Here is a 15,697-nt window from a genome sequence, read left to right as displayed (position 1 = left end):
CTAGGTACACATACGTAAATTACGTAGCAAGACTAACCTAACGTCAATGTCCTCGTTTATTCATATTCATTATTAAATATTTTAACATGCAAAAAATATATGTATATGGCTTGAATGCCCCTCGTGCAATAATTTGTTAATCCTAACCACTTCATCTTTTGGCTTAAAATTCTTGGGCACTTCCCATCCCCCACCTCATCTACCCCATAAGCCACATAATTTTAATTAACCACTTGTTTATCGTTGGTCTGGTAAGTTTTTGGCCTTTCATATCATGGCAGTTCTTTTCAATCTTAGCCGAGTGGTAAACACTTCCTTTCATAATTTCTTTACCAGCAACCGTCCGAGCAGCAGGCTAGCCATCCATTGGTTGTTGACCTAGACAATACCACAGGGCATAACTACTGAGTAGTGGGATAGTACTCGTATTGTAGTAGAGGCAGCAGCAACACCAGCAGAATAATATATGAACCAAATGAAAAGCAAATACCAGCAATGAAAATTATCTTCAACAACAACAATTATAAAAGTAGATGATTTTACATATTATAGTAGAAGACGGAAGCAAATAAGGAAATTTAAAGTATAACGCTATACGCTTCTTACATAAGCAAATATGATTATTGCTTAAGATCATAAAATATTTAATAAATAAATGCAAACTGAAGCAATTCACTTAAGCCAAAATATTATGTTTGGTATGAATATTATTGTAATAGGGTTTTACAGAATGACCTTAAGATGTTTCCTAGGCCAATGTTACATGACTTTAGACAATGTCAGTTAAATATGGAAAATTAGAATCGGTCCCAGACAAAAATTTTGAAGCCACATGAGCCAAATAAACCATTACAAAGTTTACACAACTTTGCTGCTTTCTACATTACCAATAAGAAGAAAAATAATGAGCTATTTCTTAAAAATTGTACAAAGCAACACTTCTTACTTTAATCCTTACTATGTAATGAATATGGTTGCACAGAGCGCGTGTGTCCGTCTACGAATCCGAATGTTGGGTTTTCAACGCTCACCGTTGCCATGCGGGTTTTTTGTTAGCAAGTGTGTGGCTACAAATCAGAAGTTCGCATGTTCAAATCCAGCAGAGAGCAAAATAAAACAAAACAAGTAAAAAAGTATCAGTCGGCTTGGCTGACAGAGATATACCCTCAGCCTGTGTATATTGAAACAATTTTTTCCCTAAAAACGTTTGTATATAGGGGGTTTTAAAAAATGTCGGCGTATAAACCGACAAAAATGTTGATTAGGATTAAAGAGCAAAGGTTTTGCGGAGGAGATACTTAAAGGAATGGATCGACATTGACCATTATGGAAGTGGATTTCCAGCCACTACATATGGTGCCATAGGGGGTTTTTACACCCTTCGGGCTGTTTGCTCATGAAGTGCGGTCTTGCCCCTGAAAAAACTTTTAATAGAGGAAGTGAATACAAGTTGCTTCAACAAAAATCAAAGTAATTCGATAGCAGGTCTTAAAGTGAACTTATCCGAAATTTTGTGTGTGAGGTACCGGATGGAGTGGATAAATATAGGCCATATTTGAACCTGATCTATATCTGGAAGATATATTAGGATGTGTAAAGTATGGACCAATTCGGCCACTCTCTTCAATAGTTAACGTACGAACAATTTTTCCGAACATTTTTGAACTTTTGTGGGGGAGGTACCTGAAGGAGTGGACCGATATGGTTTATCTTCGAACTTAAACTATGCTTGGACAAAATATTACTAAGGCCAAAATTTGGACCCAATCGGCAGATCCGTTCGAGACTTATCTTGCGCTCCAACCACCTCTCACGGTGTCATAGGGGTTTTGTGCAACTTTCAGGCAATTTTCTCAGGAAGTATGGACTTGCGCCTGATGAAACTTGTACCGTCGTATGGGGGGGCAGTGAATACAAGTTGCTAAAACAAAAATCAAAGCGATTCGAGAGCAGGTCCTAAACTGAACTTATCCGAAATTTTGTGTGTCCATATTGGAACTTCATCTAAGTCTGGTAGACATTTCACGATTTGCAAAGTAGGGACCAAATCGGTTACTTCCGTCAAGAGTTATCGTACGTACAAATTTTCCGAACGTTTTTGAACTTTTGTGGGGGAGGTACCGAAAGGTGTGGACCGACATAACCCATCTTCGAAGTTAAACTAAATTTGGGCAAAATATTACGAAACCCAAATTTTGGACCGAGACGGTTGATCCGTTCTAGCGTTATCGTGCGCTCCAGCCAGACAGACAGACAGACAGACAGACGGACGGACATTGCTCAATCGACTCCAAATTGTCTGAAACACATTTCGTCCAAACATACTTGGGGTCTAAAACCATTATTTCGATGAGGCACATTTTGCCCGCATGAAAGTGTATATACCCTCGTTGGCATAAATGCTGAGGGTATAATAAAACAAGTAAGAAAGTATCAGTCAGCTGTGCTAACGGAGATATACCCTCAGCCACTGACAAAAAAAAACTAAACACAATAGTTATTGAGAGTTTGAGAGTTATCTTGCACAATAGCCATTTTAGTATGTGCCGGGAGGGTTTTGGTGCTTGGACCATTATCTCAGGTAGTATTGACTTACTCCGGAAAAAGATAGTACCGTTAAAAATGAGGCCGCTAGAACAACCTACTGAAAAAAGAATCAAAACGATGCGAAAGGAGCTCTTAAATTTCACTTTTTTCGAATTTTATGTGGTAGCTATCCGAAAGAGTGGACCGATATAGCCTATATTCCAACCTGATACATGATTTGATAAAATAATATGATGTGGAAAGTCTGCACCAATCAGAAATCCCCGCGAGAATTATCTGGCGGATTTGCCATTTCGGTTGGTGCCGTCAAGGTTTCTTGGAACATTAAGGCCATTACATCAGGAAGTATGGACTTGAGCAAGAAAAAAATTGTACCGCCATAAAGGGAGTCGCAAGGACAACCTGCTGAAAAAATTCAAGACGATCCAAGAGGAGCTCTTAAACTTCACTTTATCCGAATTTTGAGTGGGAGGTAATCGAAGAACTGGACCGATATAGTCCAGATTCCAACTTGATACATGACTTGATAAAATAATATGATGTGCAAATTCTGCACCTATCAGAAACTCGCTGCGAGAATTACTTGCGGGTTTGCCATTTTGGTTGGTGCCGTCAGGGTTTCTTGGAACTTTTAAGCCAATATCTCAGGAAGTATGGACTTGCGCAAGAAAAAAATTGTACCGTCGTAAAGGGAGCCGCAAGGACAACCTACTGAAACAAATTTCCAAATGATCCAAGAGGAGCTCTTAAACTTTACTTTAACCGAATTTTGTGGACCAATATACTCCATGTTTGTATTTCCGTTTGTAACGAATTATTCATCTGAGACCCTATAAAGTATATAGATTCTTGATCAGAGTGAAATTCTGAGTCGATCTATGCATCTCCGTCCTTCCGTTAAATAGTCTATCAAAGATTTTTTAAAGTACCGAAATTCGGGACGTACCGTTATATGGGAGCTATACAAAAACATGGACCTATGTTGACGATCTTTAGAACCTCAAATGTCAAATTACAGCTAGTTCTGTTAAAAATTGTAGCTTAAATCCTCAAAATACTGAAAACAGGGAGGTACAGTTACATGGGGACTATACCAACACGAGAACCTATGCTGACGGTTTTTAGTGATGAAGTTTCGTGGCCACTGAGAATCTTAAATATCAAATTACAGCTAGTTCGGTTAAAAATTGTAGCAAAAATCCTCAAAATACTGAAAATCTGGAGGTACCGTTAAGCCCCCATGCTGACAATTTTTACTGATGAAGTTCCGTGGCCATTGAGAACCTCAAATGTCAAAGTACAGCTAGTTCGGCTTATAAGGTTAGTGCGGTTAAAAATTGTAGCTAAAGTCCTCAAAATACCGAAAATCGGCAGGTACTGTTATATGGGGTCTATACCGAAACATGGACCTATGCCCAAAATTTTGGAATATAAGTTTGTTAATCATTTGGGAACCTAAATGTCAAATTTCAGGTGGAATATTTTTTTAGCCATTTCTGCGGGACATTAAGAACACAACCTTCAAAATACCGAAAATCACATTTCAGGCGGAGAATGTTATACCCCCAACGAATATTATATAGCAACTTTCAGTGATTTCGATTTGATAACGAAGCTAATACCTTGGGGGAATGGGGAATTCTATACCAAATTACAATATTCTATCTTAAAAATTGTGATCTTTATCTTAATTTTAACAGACGGCCGAATGGACGGACAGATAGACGAGGTTATATCGACTTAGAGGGTCTCCGAACAATATTTTTAATTAGTCCTTTACAGACCGTTTGTGTCATGAGCTAAACTAAGACTATATTTCCAACCACTCCAATATATTCCAACCACTATCTCAGTCCTACGCTTGTTTTGCCAAGGAGTTTGCTATTTCATTACCCCTAATCCCGGTATGCCCTGGTACCCATATAATGTTTACCTTACCGTGTTGGGAATAATTATTTATAGATTTAATACATTCCAAGACAGTTCTAGATTTCACTGTCTTGGTTGATATAGCTCAAATGGCTGCTTTGCTATCCGTAAGGATATTTACAGTGGTAGGCCTTGTGTGAGTATCAAACCAAAGCAGACACTCTGTTATCGCCCGGAGTTCCGCCTACAGGATCGTGTTATGATCCGGCAGACGGAGGGAGATTTCCGTTTCCGGTTCCATTATATAAAGACCCAGTCCGGTTCTCCCCCCTAGCACAGCCCCATCCGTAAACCCACAGTTTCCAGCGGGAATCTGTTCTAGAACTCCCCCGATCCACATGTCTCTGTCAGGTATTGACACTTCACACAAGGCTACTTCACTAGTTTCAGGTATACGGCCCGATACTACCTGATTTATAGATTCACCCATTGTGACCTTTAATATGTTTTGGTGGTATATTTGGTGGCTCTTTTCGATCCACTCGCTCATCGACTTTAGCATTACAGCTGCGATGGCTGCCTCATACCTTATTTGAATATCTATTGGGTGTACAAACAAAATTGTTTCTAAAGCCCTAGTCGGTGTGGTCCTCATTGCTCCGCTAATGCTTAGGCAGCATGTTCTTTGGACCTTTTGCAATATTTCCACATTGCATTTTTTGTCCATGGCTGTCCACCATACCACAGACGCGTACGTTAGAATTGGTCTAATTACGCTTCTGTATAGCCAGTGTATCATCCTAGGATTGAACCCCCATTTTGAGCCTATCGCCCTTCTGCAGGTTGATCAACATATTTGGGCCTTGTTAGCCCTTTCTTGTATATGGTCTTTCCATTTAAGTTTCCTATCCAGAATTACTCCTAGATATTTAACTGTACAGGAGATATTTATTGTCTTATCTAGAAAAACTGGTTCCTCGTAGTGTCCCATTTTCGTTTTTCTAGTGAATAGACATAATTCTGTTTTTTCCGGGTTGACGTTCAGACCTCTCGGCCTGGCCCAGTTGAAAGCAATTTTTAGAGCCGTTAGAGCCTGCTCTTCGACAGAGTTGATTCGGATTCTTTCCCCTCAGAAGTATTATAACGTCGTCTGCGTAGCAGACTGGGTCAAATCCTTCTTCGGTTAGGGTCCTCAAGAGACTGTTTATGGTGATAACCCACAACAGAGGTGAAAGTATCCCTCCCTGTGGCGTTCCTTGTCCAACTTTGTCTCTTATTTTCACGTCGTATAGCCCGCAGCTTATCCATCTATTCCTTAGCATGTGGTTTATCCAGTTCCTTAAGGCCCTGTCTACCTGAAACTCGTCTAAGGAGTGGATAAGTGTCTCGGTGCTTACGTTATTGAAGCGCCTTCGATGTCGATGCATACAGCAAGTGTGTACATTTTCATTTCGAAGGTTCTTTCTATGTAGTGTTCTACCTCATGCAATGCGGTTTCCACTGATCTGCCTTTAACGTATGCATGTTGTTTGAATTTAAGCATATCGTTGGGGATCTTACTCTTTATCATGGTGTCGACTGTCCGTCCCATTGTTTTGAGTAAGAATGAAGTTAAACTTATCGGTCGATAAGATTTTGGTGTTGCATAACTTGCCTTGCCAGGTTTGGGTATAAAGACTACCCTTGCCTCCTGCCAGGCTATAGGAGTGTATGCAACTTTTAAGCATGCATTGAAGATCCCGACCAGTTTGGACGCAATAAAGTCCACTTCCCTCTGTAGTAAAGCCGGGAAGATCTGATCTGGTCCAGCTGCTTTATATGGTGAAAAGCTTAAAATGGCTTGTTGGACCATTAAGCTGTCGATCTTTGGTGTCTCTTCCGATGAGTTAATACATTCCGTCGATGCCTCAGTGTTAACCATGGTATTCTGCGGGAAGTGCGTTTTCATCAGAAGGCCTAGAGTTTCTTCTGTTGTTTCAATCCTTTTTCCATTTCCATCGACCAATTGCTCGGTCTGTGTATGGGTTTTAGATAGAAACTTTTTAATCTTTGAAACGTCATTTACACTATCCACCTGTTCGCAGAAAAGCTTCCAGGAGTTTCGTTTGGCGTTTCTTGTTATTTTGTTGTATTCCTTTAATTTTGCCTGATAGTTGTCCCAGAGTAAAGCTGCTTTTTTACGTTTGGCCCTATTATAAAGTCTGCGGACCTCCTTGCCTTTATTTCGAATTTCCCCTGTCATCCAGGGTTTTTCGTAGGCGGATTTCCTCTCTCGAAGGGGACAACTTTCCTCGAAAGACTTTACTAGTGCCTCAGTTAACTTTAGGACATCTCTCTCTATGTCCTCCTTACTTAGGCATTCCTCATCAGGTTGCCCAAGTCTTTCTTTTACTCGTTTTCCGAACTTTGTCCAATTTGTTTTGGATTTGTTTCGGAAGGTTATCGGGATTGGCGATGGCCTAGCTATTTTAAATCTAATATACTTATGGTCTGAGAAGGAGAGTTCCTCCTTGACCCTCCACTCGTGTACCTCGTTTATTAAATTTTCTGAACATATCGTTATATCTAGTACTTCCTCCCTAATTCTATTAACAAAGGTTGGCGTATTCCCGGTGTTAAGTATAATCAGGTCGTTAGTATTTAAGTAATCTATAAGGGCTTGACCCCTTTTGTTAATGTTAGTACTACCCCACGAGATGTGGTGAGAGTTAGCATCGCTACCTACTAGTACTTCGTTACCTGTTTGCTTTATCCTTCTCACCAGTTGCTGCAATTCCGACGAAGGTGGTAATGTCGGGGAGTCGAACGGCAGGTATAATGATGCTAGGTATATGTTACCATTCCCCTGCTTCAATACTGTGACGTCCGACGATGACAACTCTGGAGAAAAAAGAAATACTTCCCAGCCCGCGTTTTCATACTTCTGATCTTTGGACTTGATCTTCAAGATTGCTCCTTGACGTGACTGGGTGGGGAAGTTTGTCGTGACAGGGGTAATAGTGGTGCTGCAGGCCAGAGACTTGAGAACATTATTCTTAATTCTAATCTTGTCGCAAAGAACTATGACTTGCGCGGACAACATAAACATGCTGTTACACCCAATATTTTGGGGAAGTTTGTGGTCGGAATCAGGACATCTTCGACCAATATGTTCAAAGGGATTCTCATTTCAGCCGTCCGGTTGGTCAACAGGGTGGTAATGTATTTAGCGGTGATTGACGGTATAAAAGATCTTCCCTAGGTCAAGAGCCACCATGACTGTTCGGTAGCATGGCCTATTCTGGTTCAGTTCTCGACTGATATGTGTGCTTACGGCGTGCCATTCTGTCGTGGTGCACGGTACTTTTTTTTTTTTTTTTTGCAACAGGGAAACTTGTTCTTATCATGGGGAGGGGTAATGCCTCAAAAATCTTCAGTAGATCGACCTGTACGATTAGCATCTGCTGGTTTTCGTGTCTGGCTTCAGTAGCGGGGCCATCCTGCCAAACTTTCCGACTATGTGGTACAATATGGGTGGCTAACGATAGATTGCGAACACTTGCCAATCACTCAAATCCGGGTTTATCCAGTTGTTTAAACATTATCCTGGGGTGCTCTATAAATTGCTGGTCAAAATAACAAGAGTACCGGCAGATTTTAGAGAATTTTCATGAAAATGCACCTTTGGTCCCATACATATTACTATGGTACTAGTGGGTTAACCGATCGCCATAAAATTTCATATATAAGGTTTTTGGATCAAATTGAAAGAAATTTAGGGGGTAGGCGTTTCAAAACAAAAAATTTGTCATTTTTTGGTCCGCCCTAATATACATATATTCCTCTTAGCCAATCCGGTGTAAAGAACCTAAGGACCAACAAACCTTAAGTCTAAAAATTTATCGGTCATCGAGTTGATCGCTCAGCTCGATGGTAATCAGGTTGCTGTCACCTCAATGCCGATCAGGTTGGATCTGTCGGTTAATAGGAATACAAAGATCGTACTGCGAGTGGTAGGAGATGTAAGAATTGCATGGAACGGCTGAAATGAATGGCTCCCAAAATTATGATCCAATTGCAAGGTGTACATTTGATTTTAGGGCCGTAAGATTTTTATACCCAACCATAGTATGGAGGATATATTAAGTTTGCTTTTCCCTTTGTAACGCATTGAAATAATCATTTGCGACCCTATATATTCTTGATCTGGGTCAAATGCTGTGTCGGTTTATGCATTTCTCTCCGTCCGTCTGTGATAATCACTGTAGCGTCCACAAAAATGGAGATAGGACGCTGAATTTTTGGAAAGATGCGTCTTTTGTTTGCAGGCAAGTCAAGTTCGATGATGGGCTATATCGGTCCACGTTTTGGTATAGCCCCCATGTAACGCTACCACCCGATTTCAGGTATTTTGAAGTTTTTAATTACGGAATCAGCTTTAATATGGACATTTGGGATACCTGGTGAGCAAGAAACTTATATTACAAAAATGATGGGCATGGGTCCATGTTTTGGTATAGGCCCCATATAACGTTACGATATTCGGTATTTTGAGAATTTTAGCTACAATTTCTAAAAGAATTAGCTGTAATCTGACATTTGAAATTTTCAGTGGCTACGAAACATTTGAGGTTCTCAGTGGTCACGAAAATGTTCACCAAAAATCGCCAACATAGGTCCATATTTTAGTATAGCCCCCTTATAATGGTACCTCCCGATTTTTGGTATTTTGAAAAATTTAGCTACAATTTTTAACCGAACTAGCTGTAATTTGACATTTGAAATTCTCAGTTGCCACGAAACTTCTCCACCAAAAATTGTCAACATAGGGCCATGTTTGGGTATAGTCCCCATATAACGGTACCTCCCGATTTTCGGTATTTTAAGAATTTTAGCAACAGTTTTTCACAGAACTAGCTGTAATTTGACACTTGAAGTTCTCAGTGTTCACAAAATTTCTCCACCAAAAATCGTCAACATGGGACCCTGTTTTGGTATAACTCCCATGTAACGGTACCTCCCAATTTTCGGTATTTTGAAGATTTTAGCTACAATTTTTAACCGAAATAGCTGTAATTTGACATTTGAGCTTCTCTGTGGTCACGAAACTTCTGCACCAAAAATCGAACTAGCTGTAATTTGACATTTGAATTTTTAGATGTCACGAAATTTCTTCACTACAAATCGCCAACATAGGCCCATGTTTTGGTATAGCTCCCATACAACGCTACCTCCCGATTTTCGGTATCTTGAAGGTCTTAGCTACATTGTTTGATGGAACTACCAGTAATTTGACTTTTGAGGTTCCATGCAGTTATAAAACTTTTCCACCAAAAAATTGTAAAGATTGGTAGACACTTTGATATAGCCCCATAGGTGGTACCTTTACATGGCTGAACACATTTTTACGTTAGATTAGATAATTAGGCATTTGGGGTATCCATGATCGAAAAATTGTAACGTGACAAGTGTCACATACATACAACAACACATACGGTCTTGCCTTATCATCATAGTAGCAATGAGTCGATATGCACTCAACAACAGCACCTCCATCTACGCCAGTCATGCATTGAAGTCATTTGCTCGCTGTACTCAATACACAATAATTCGCATTCACTTCATTCCAGTTGATCCTTTAGTATTCCAGTTTTCGCCGTTGAAGTCAGCTTGCTACTGCTGGGGCTTGCTATCCACCAAGGCAATTCCTGGGTGGCTTGTTGCGTTTGCAAATTTTGGAAGGGACTACCCATTGTGGCTGTCCCACTAATACATTGCACGCATTGAATTCTTGTTTGCTGTCCCTTACAGAGACTTCGGTTTCCTGTTCCACACAGGGACTTCGGTTTCCTGTCCCACACAGGGTCTTCGGCTTTCTGTCCCACACGGAAGCTTTGGCTTTCTATCCCACACAGAGACTTCGGCTTTCTGTCCCAGACGGAAGCTTCGGCTTTCTGTCCCAGACGGAAGCTTCGGCTTTCCGTCACACACAGAGACTTCGGCTTTCTGTCTCACACGGAAGCTTCGGCTTTCCGTCCCACACAGGTACTTCAGTAGTCTGTCCCCCACAGGAACGTCGGTTCCCTGTTTATAGAGATACGTAGTAGCTTGTACGAGATCGTAGCAATAACTATTGCAGCGTTAGCTAGTTATCACATCGTCGTATCGAATCGTCATCAGCCGAGCTCCCGAAATCATCAATCAACACGTTCCCGATCATCGTTCGTCGACAGCTGTCATCGATCATCGTCGTTCATCAGCTGAGTTCACGATCATCGTCAGCCCAGTTTCCGAATTCCATCATATCGTTGTCAACCGACTGATCAGCAATCAACACGTTCCCTATTACCGTTAAATGCCAACCAGCTTCGTCTCCACAATCAGCGCAGAACCCGATTGTAAATCAGGCTCGTCGTTCCCGATCATCAACACAGTTCCTCATTAACGAACATCGTCGATACTGAAACATCAATCAACATCATCATTCCCAATCACTTCTACCAGTTAGTCACCCTTATCACCGGCCTTACTACAAGCCTTCTCAAGCCTATCAATATCGCATTTCACTGAATTAGAACATACTAGTATTTAGACGTAGGGGATGGAAGATACCAAGGAACGGTCCTGACCGGTTTTAACATGGCAAAGCCCAGGATTTATTTTGGTCCCTCTTTCATCTCAAGTGGACACTGACCTCCCCGTGGTGTCACCTGGGGAACTGCTTTTAACACCCGTTAAAGGTAGTAAGATGACATGTGCCGCGCGTTCACCCATGAGAATGTTAAAAACTTGGGTTTGGGCTAGCCCGACGCCCAAATCCTAGAAAAAAGCAGCCTACTATGAAAAAACGAAAGAATAGAAAAACAAACCCCTCTAAAGTTGACGACCACCGCAAACGTTTTAAGGACCATGATCTGCGAATCTGCACCTGGAATGTTCGCACTCTTTATAGAGAAGGTGCAGTCTTCGCATTGGCAGACGTACTTGAAAAGTACAAGGCCGATATTACTGCCATACAGGAAATACGATGGATTGGGAAAGGCGTAACAACAACACCTAAAGGTGACGCACTGTATTATAGCTGCCATGACGTAAAGCATGAGTTTGGTTACGGATTCGTAGTTAGTCGGAGACTAAAACATCTGGTATCCAGCTTCACCCCAGTGAATGAAAGACTTGCTGCAATTCGAATAAAAGCTAAATTCTTCAACATCAGCTTTATTTGCGCTAATGCTCCCACTGAAGAAAAGGACGAACAGACCAAAGATATATTTTACGAGCGCTTAGAAGAAACATATGACCGTTGCCCTGCCCATGACATTAAAATCATTCTGGGCGATTTTAATGCCAAAATTGGAAAGGAGAATTTCTTTGGGCCAACAGTCGGGAAATTCAGTCTCCACAGTGAAACATCTGACAATGGTATGAGGCTGATAGACTTTGCAGCTGCAAAAAACATGGTAGTTAGCAGTACCATATTTAATCATCTCGATATTCATAAGGGCACCTGGCTGTCTCCAGATCAAAGAACAAGTAATCAAATTGATCATGTTGTGAAAGATGGAAGACATTCATCTAGCGTGTTGGATGTACGATCGTCCCGAGGCGCAAACATTGATTCGGACCACTACCTTGTTGCAGCAAAGGTACGTACCCGTCTAAACGTAGCAAATAAAGCACGGACAGACACAACACGAAATTTGGACATCGCTAAGCTGCAAAAACAACAGATAGCCACAGCATATTCTACTCAACTGACCCAATTGCTTAATGAAAGCGCTTTTCGTCCCATATCAGCACAATGGCAAAATATTGCCCACTCCATGCAAACATCCGCAAAATCAGTACTTGGATACCAGAGACCTCCACCAAAGAATCCATGGTATGACCAGGAGTGCCGTGCTGCTACCGAAGAAAAAAATGGGGCATATAGGGCTACTTTACAATCAGTAGCGACGCGTAGCGCACGAGCGAGGTATCGAGAGAAAAGGAGAGAGGAGAAACGTCTTTTCCGCAGGAAAAAGAGAGAGATGGAAAAGAGGGAGTGTGAACAAATAGAAATGTACAGGAGACAGAACGAAGTCCGAAAATTCTACCAAAGAGTGAAGCATCAAACTGAAGGCTTTGGTACAGGCATATCCTCCTGTAGAGACCAACAAGGTAATTTGGTAACTGATACAGATAGTGTGCTCAGGATATGGAAAGAACATTTTTCCAATCTGCTGGTATCCAATAGTAGCGAAGACGATGATACCACAGATCCAATCGCAGAAGATGGTATACAATGTATACCACCCGGCCAAGATGAGGTAAAAACAGCAATCAACCCGCTGAAGAATAATAAAGCAGCAGGAGCCGATGGCTTAACAGCCGAGCTGTTTAAAACAGGAGGCGACGCTCTGATAAGGTGTATGCATCAGCTAGTTAGCACCATCTGGCAGGAAGAACACGTACCCGACGATTGAAACCTGAGCATCCTATGTCCTGTCCACAAGAAAGGAGATACGACTGTATGCTCCAACTATAGGGGCATAAGTCTTCTCCGAACGACTAAAGCCAATGATCAACGAAATAATTGGACCATACCAATGTGGCTTTAGACCTGGCAAGTCCACCAGTAACCAGATATTTAGCCTGGAGAAGACCCAAGATATGCAGATCGACACATATTACCTTTTTGTCGATTATAAAGCAGCATTCGACAGCCCTATACGTTCAAAGGTTTTCCAAGCCATGTCTGATTTTGGTATTCCTGCAAAGCTCATTCGGCTTTGTAGAATGACGTTAACTGAGACGAGATCCTCAGTTAAAATAGGAAAGAACCTCTCCGAAGAGTTTATTACCAAAAGAGGTTTCAGACAAGGAGATGGCCTGTCGTGTGATCTATTCAACATCCTGCTGGAAAAGGTAATATGAGATGCAAATGTCAAAAGAAATGGCACAATTTACACCAATAGCCACATGTTACTGGCTTATGCCGACGACATTGACATCATGGGTCGATCGGTAAAGGAAGTAACTGACACCTTTGCAAAAGTCGAAAGAGAATCTGCTAAAATTGGTCTGGCAGTAAACGGCAAAAAAACCAAGTTGATGGTATCGACGCGTAATATGTCCACTAACCCCGCACCATCTGTGAATGTTGGTACCTACAATTTTGAGGTAGTAAAGGGCTTCGTCTACCTCGGCACCGCCATAAACACAACAAATAACATCAGTTGTGAAATACGAAGAAGAATAGTGTTGGCTAACAGATGCTACTTTGAGCTGAGTAAGCAGTTTAGGAATAAAGCCACCTTTCGTCAAACAAAAGTAACAGTTTACAAAACACTGATACTACCCGTGCTAATGTATGGTTCCGAAGCATGGGTGCTTGCTCAAGCAGATAAGGCAGTGCTTGGTGTGTTCGAGAGAAAAATTCTTCGAAAGATCTACGGGCCAATCTGTGTTGACGGCGAATATCGGCGTCGTATGAAGAACGAGCTGTATCAACTATACAATGAAATCAATGTAGTTGAACGAATCGAGATACAACGATTGCGATGGCTAGGTCATGTTATAAGAATAAGTGATGATGAACCCGCTAAAAAGGCCTATAAATACGGCCCCATGGAGGTTCTCGCAGATCTGGAAGGCCAAAGCTTCGTTCGATCGAACAAGTCAAACGAGATATCAGAAAGCTACATATCCCAGATTGGGAAAATACGGCAGCAAACAGAGAGGATTGGAGATTTTTTCTTACTTCGGCTTATGGAACAAATGTTCTGTAATGGGTCAGCTAAGTAAGTAAGTATTTAGATCAATAAACATTCGATTGAACCCTTAGAAGGGATGAAACTGGTCTTTTATTTCATAAGGTTTAGTGGGTCCTTATGGAGACCCTGGACGCGACTGGACTTACCCCAGCCGACGAGAAAACCACGTTACAAAATGTTACCACTTATGATTGTGAAAGGAAACTAATTATTCCATTTTAATTAAGACTATTTTATGTTGCAGGGTAAAAAATATCGGCCTGGCCGAACTTAATGCTTTTTTATACCCTCAGCCTTTAGGCTATGAAGGGTATATACACTTTCATACGGGCAAAATGTGCCTCATCGAAATAATGGTTTTAGACCCCAAGTATGTTTGGACGAAATGTGTTTCAGACAATTTGGAGTCGATTGAGCAATGTCCGTCCGTCTGTCTGTCTGTCTGGCTGGCTGGAGCGCACGATAACTCTCGAACGGATGAACCGATTCGGTTCAAATTTTGGCTTTCGTAATATTTTGCCCAAACTTAGTTTAAGTTCGAAGATTAGCTATATCGGTCCACTCCTTCCGGTACCTCCCCCACAAAAAATCGGAAATGTTCGGAAAATTTGTGCGCACGATAACTCTTGAAGGGAGTAACCGATTTGGTCCATTCTTTGCCCATCGTGGAGCGTGTACCAGACTTACATCAGGTTTTAATATGGACTCAATCGGTCCACTCCGTCGGGTACCTCCCACACAAAAATTTGGAAAAGTTCAGTTTAGGACCATCTCTCGAATCGCTTTGATTTTTGCTTTAGCTACTTGTATTCACTGCCCTCCATACGACGGTATAAGTTTCATCAGGCGCAAGTCCATACTTCCTGAGAAAATAGCCTGAAAGTTGCAAAAAACCCCTATGACTCCGTGTGAGGAGGTTGGAGGGCAAAATAACTCTCGAACAGGTCTGCCGATTCGGTCCAAAGTTTGGCCTTAGTAATATTTTGTCCAAACATAGTTTAAGTTCAAAGATAAGCCATATCGGTACACTCCTTCAGGTACCTCCCCCACAAAAGTTCAAAAATGTTCGGAAAAATTGTGCATACGATAACTCTTGAAGAGAGTGGCCGAATTGGACCATACTTTACACATCCTAATATATCTACCAGATATAGATCAGGTTCAAATATGGACTATATTTGTCCACTCCATCCGGTACCTCCCACACAAAATTTCGGATACATGTTCACTTTAAGACCTGCTTTCGAATCACTTTGATTTTTGTTGAAGCAACTTGCATTCGCTGCCTCAATTGCGATGGTAAAAGTTGTTTCAGGGGCAAGTCCATACTTCTTGAGCAAACAGCCCGAAGGGTGTAAAAACGCCCTATGGCACCATATGTAGTGGCTGGAGATCCACTTCCATAATGGTCAATGTCGATCCATTCCTTTTTGTATCTCCTCCGCAAAACGTTTGATCTTTAATCATAATCAACATTTTTGTCGGTTCAAACGCCCAAAATTTTTAAAACCCCCTAAATATATACGTTTTTTGGGAAAACAAGTTTC

The 15,697-nt window shown here is 41.4% G+C and overlaps 1 protein-coding gene across 2 annotated transcripts in view; it reads left to right on the top strand.

Annotated features, from left to right (window-relative positions):
• The window catches only part of LOC141403615 (uncharacterized), a 622,248-nt gene that overhangs the window by 535,081 nt on the left and 71,470 nt on the right, over window positions 1-15,697 (top strand). The window lies entirely within an intron of this gene.

This window comes from Musca autumnalis, unplaced genomic scaffold, assembly GCF_047663935.1.
Source record: "Musca autumnalis isolate F117 unplaced genomic scaffold, ASM4766393v1 scaffold_4, whole genome shotgun sequence".
NCBI classification, from domain to species: Eukaryota; Metazoa; Arthropoda; class Insecta; order Diptera; family Muscidae; genus Musca; species Musca autumnalis.
Note: the sequence above shows the minus strand (reverse complement) of the source record. Positions and strands in the feature narration are given on the sequence as shown.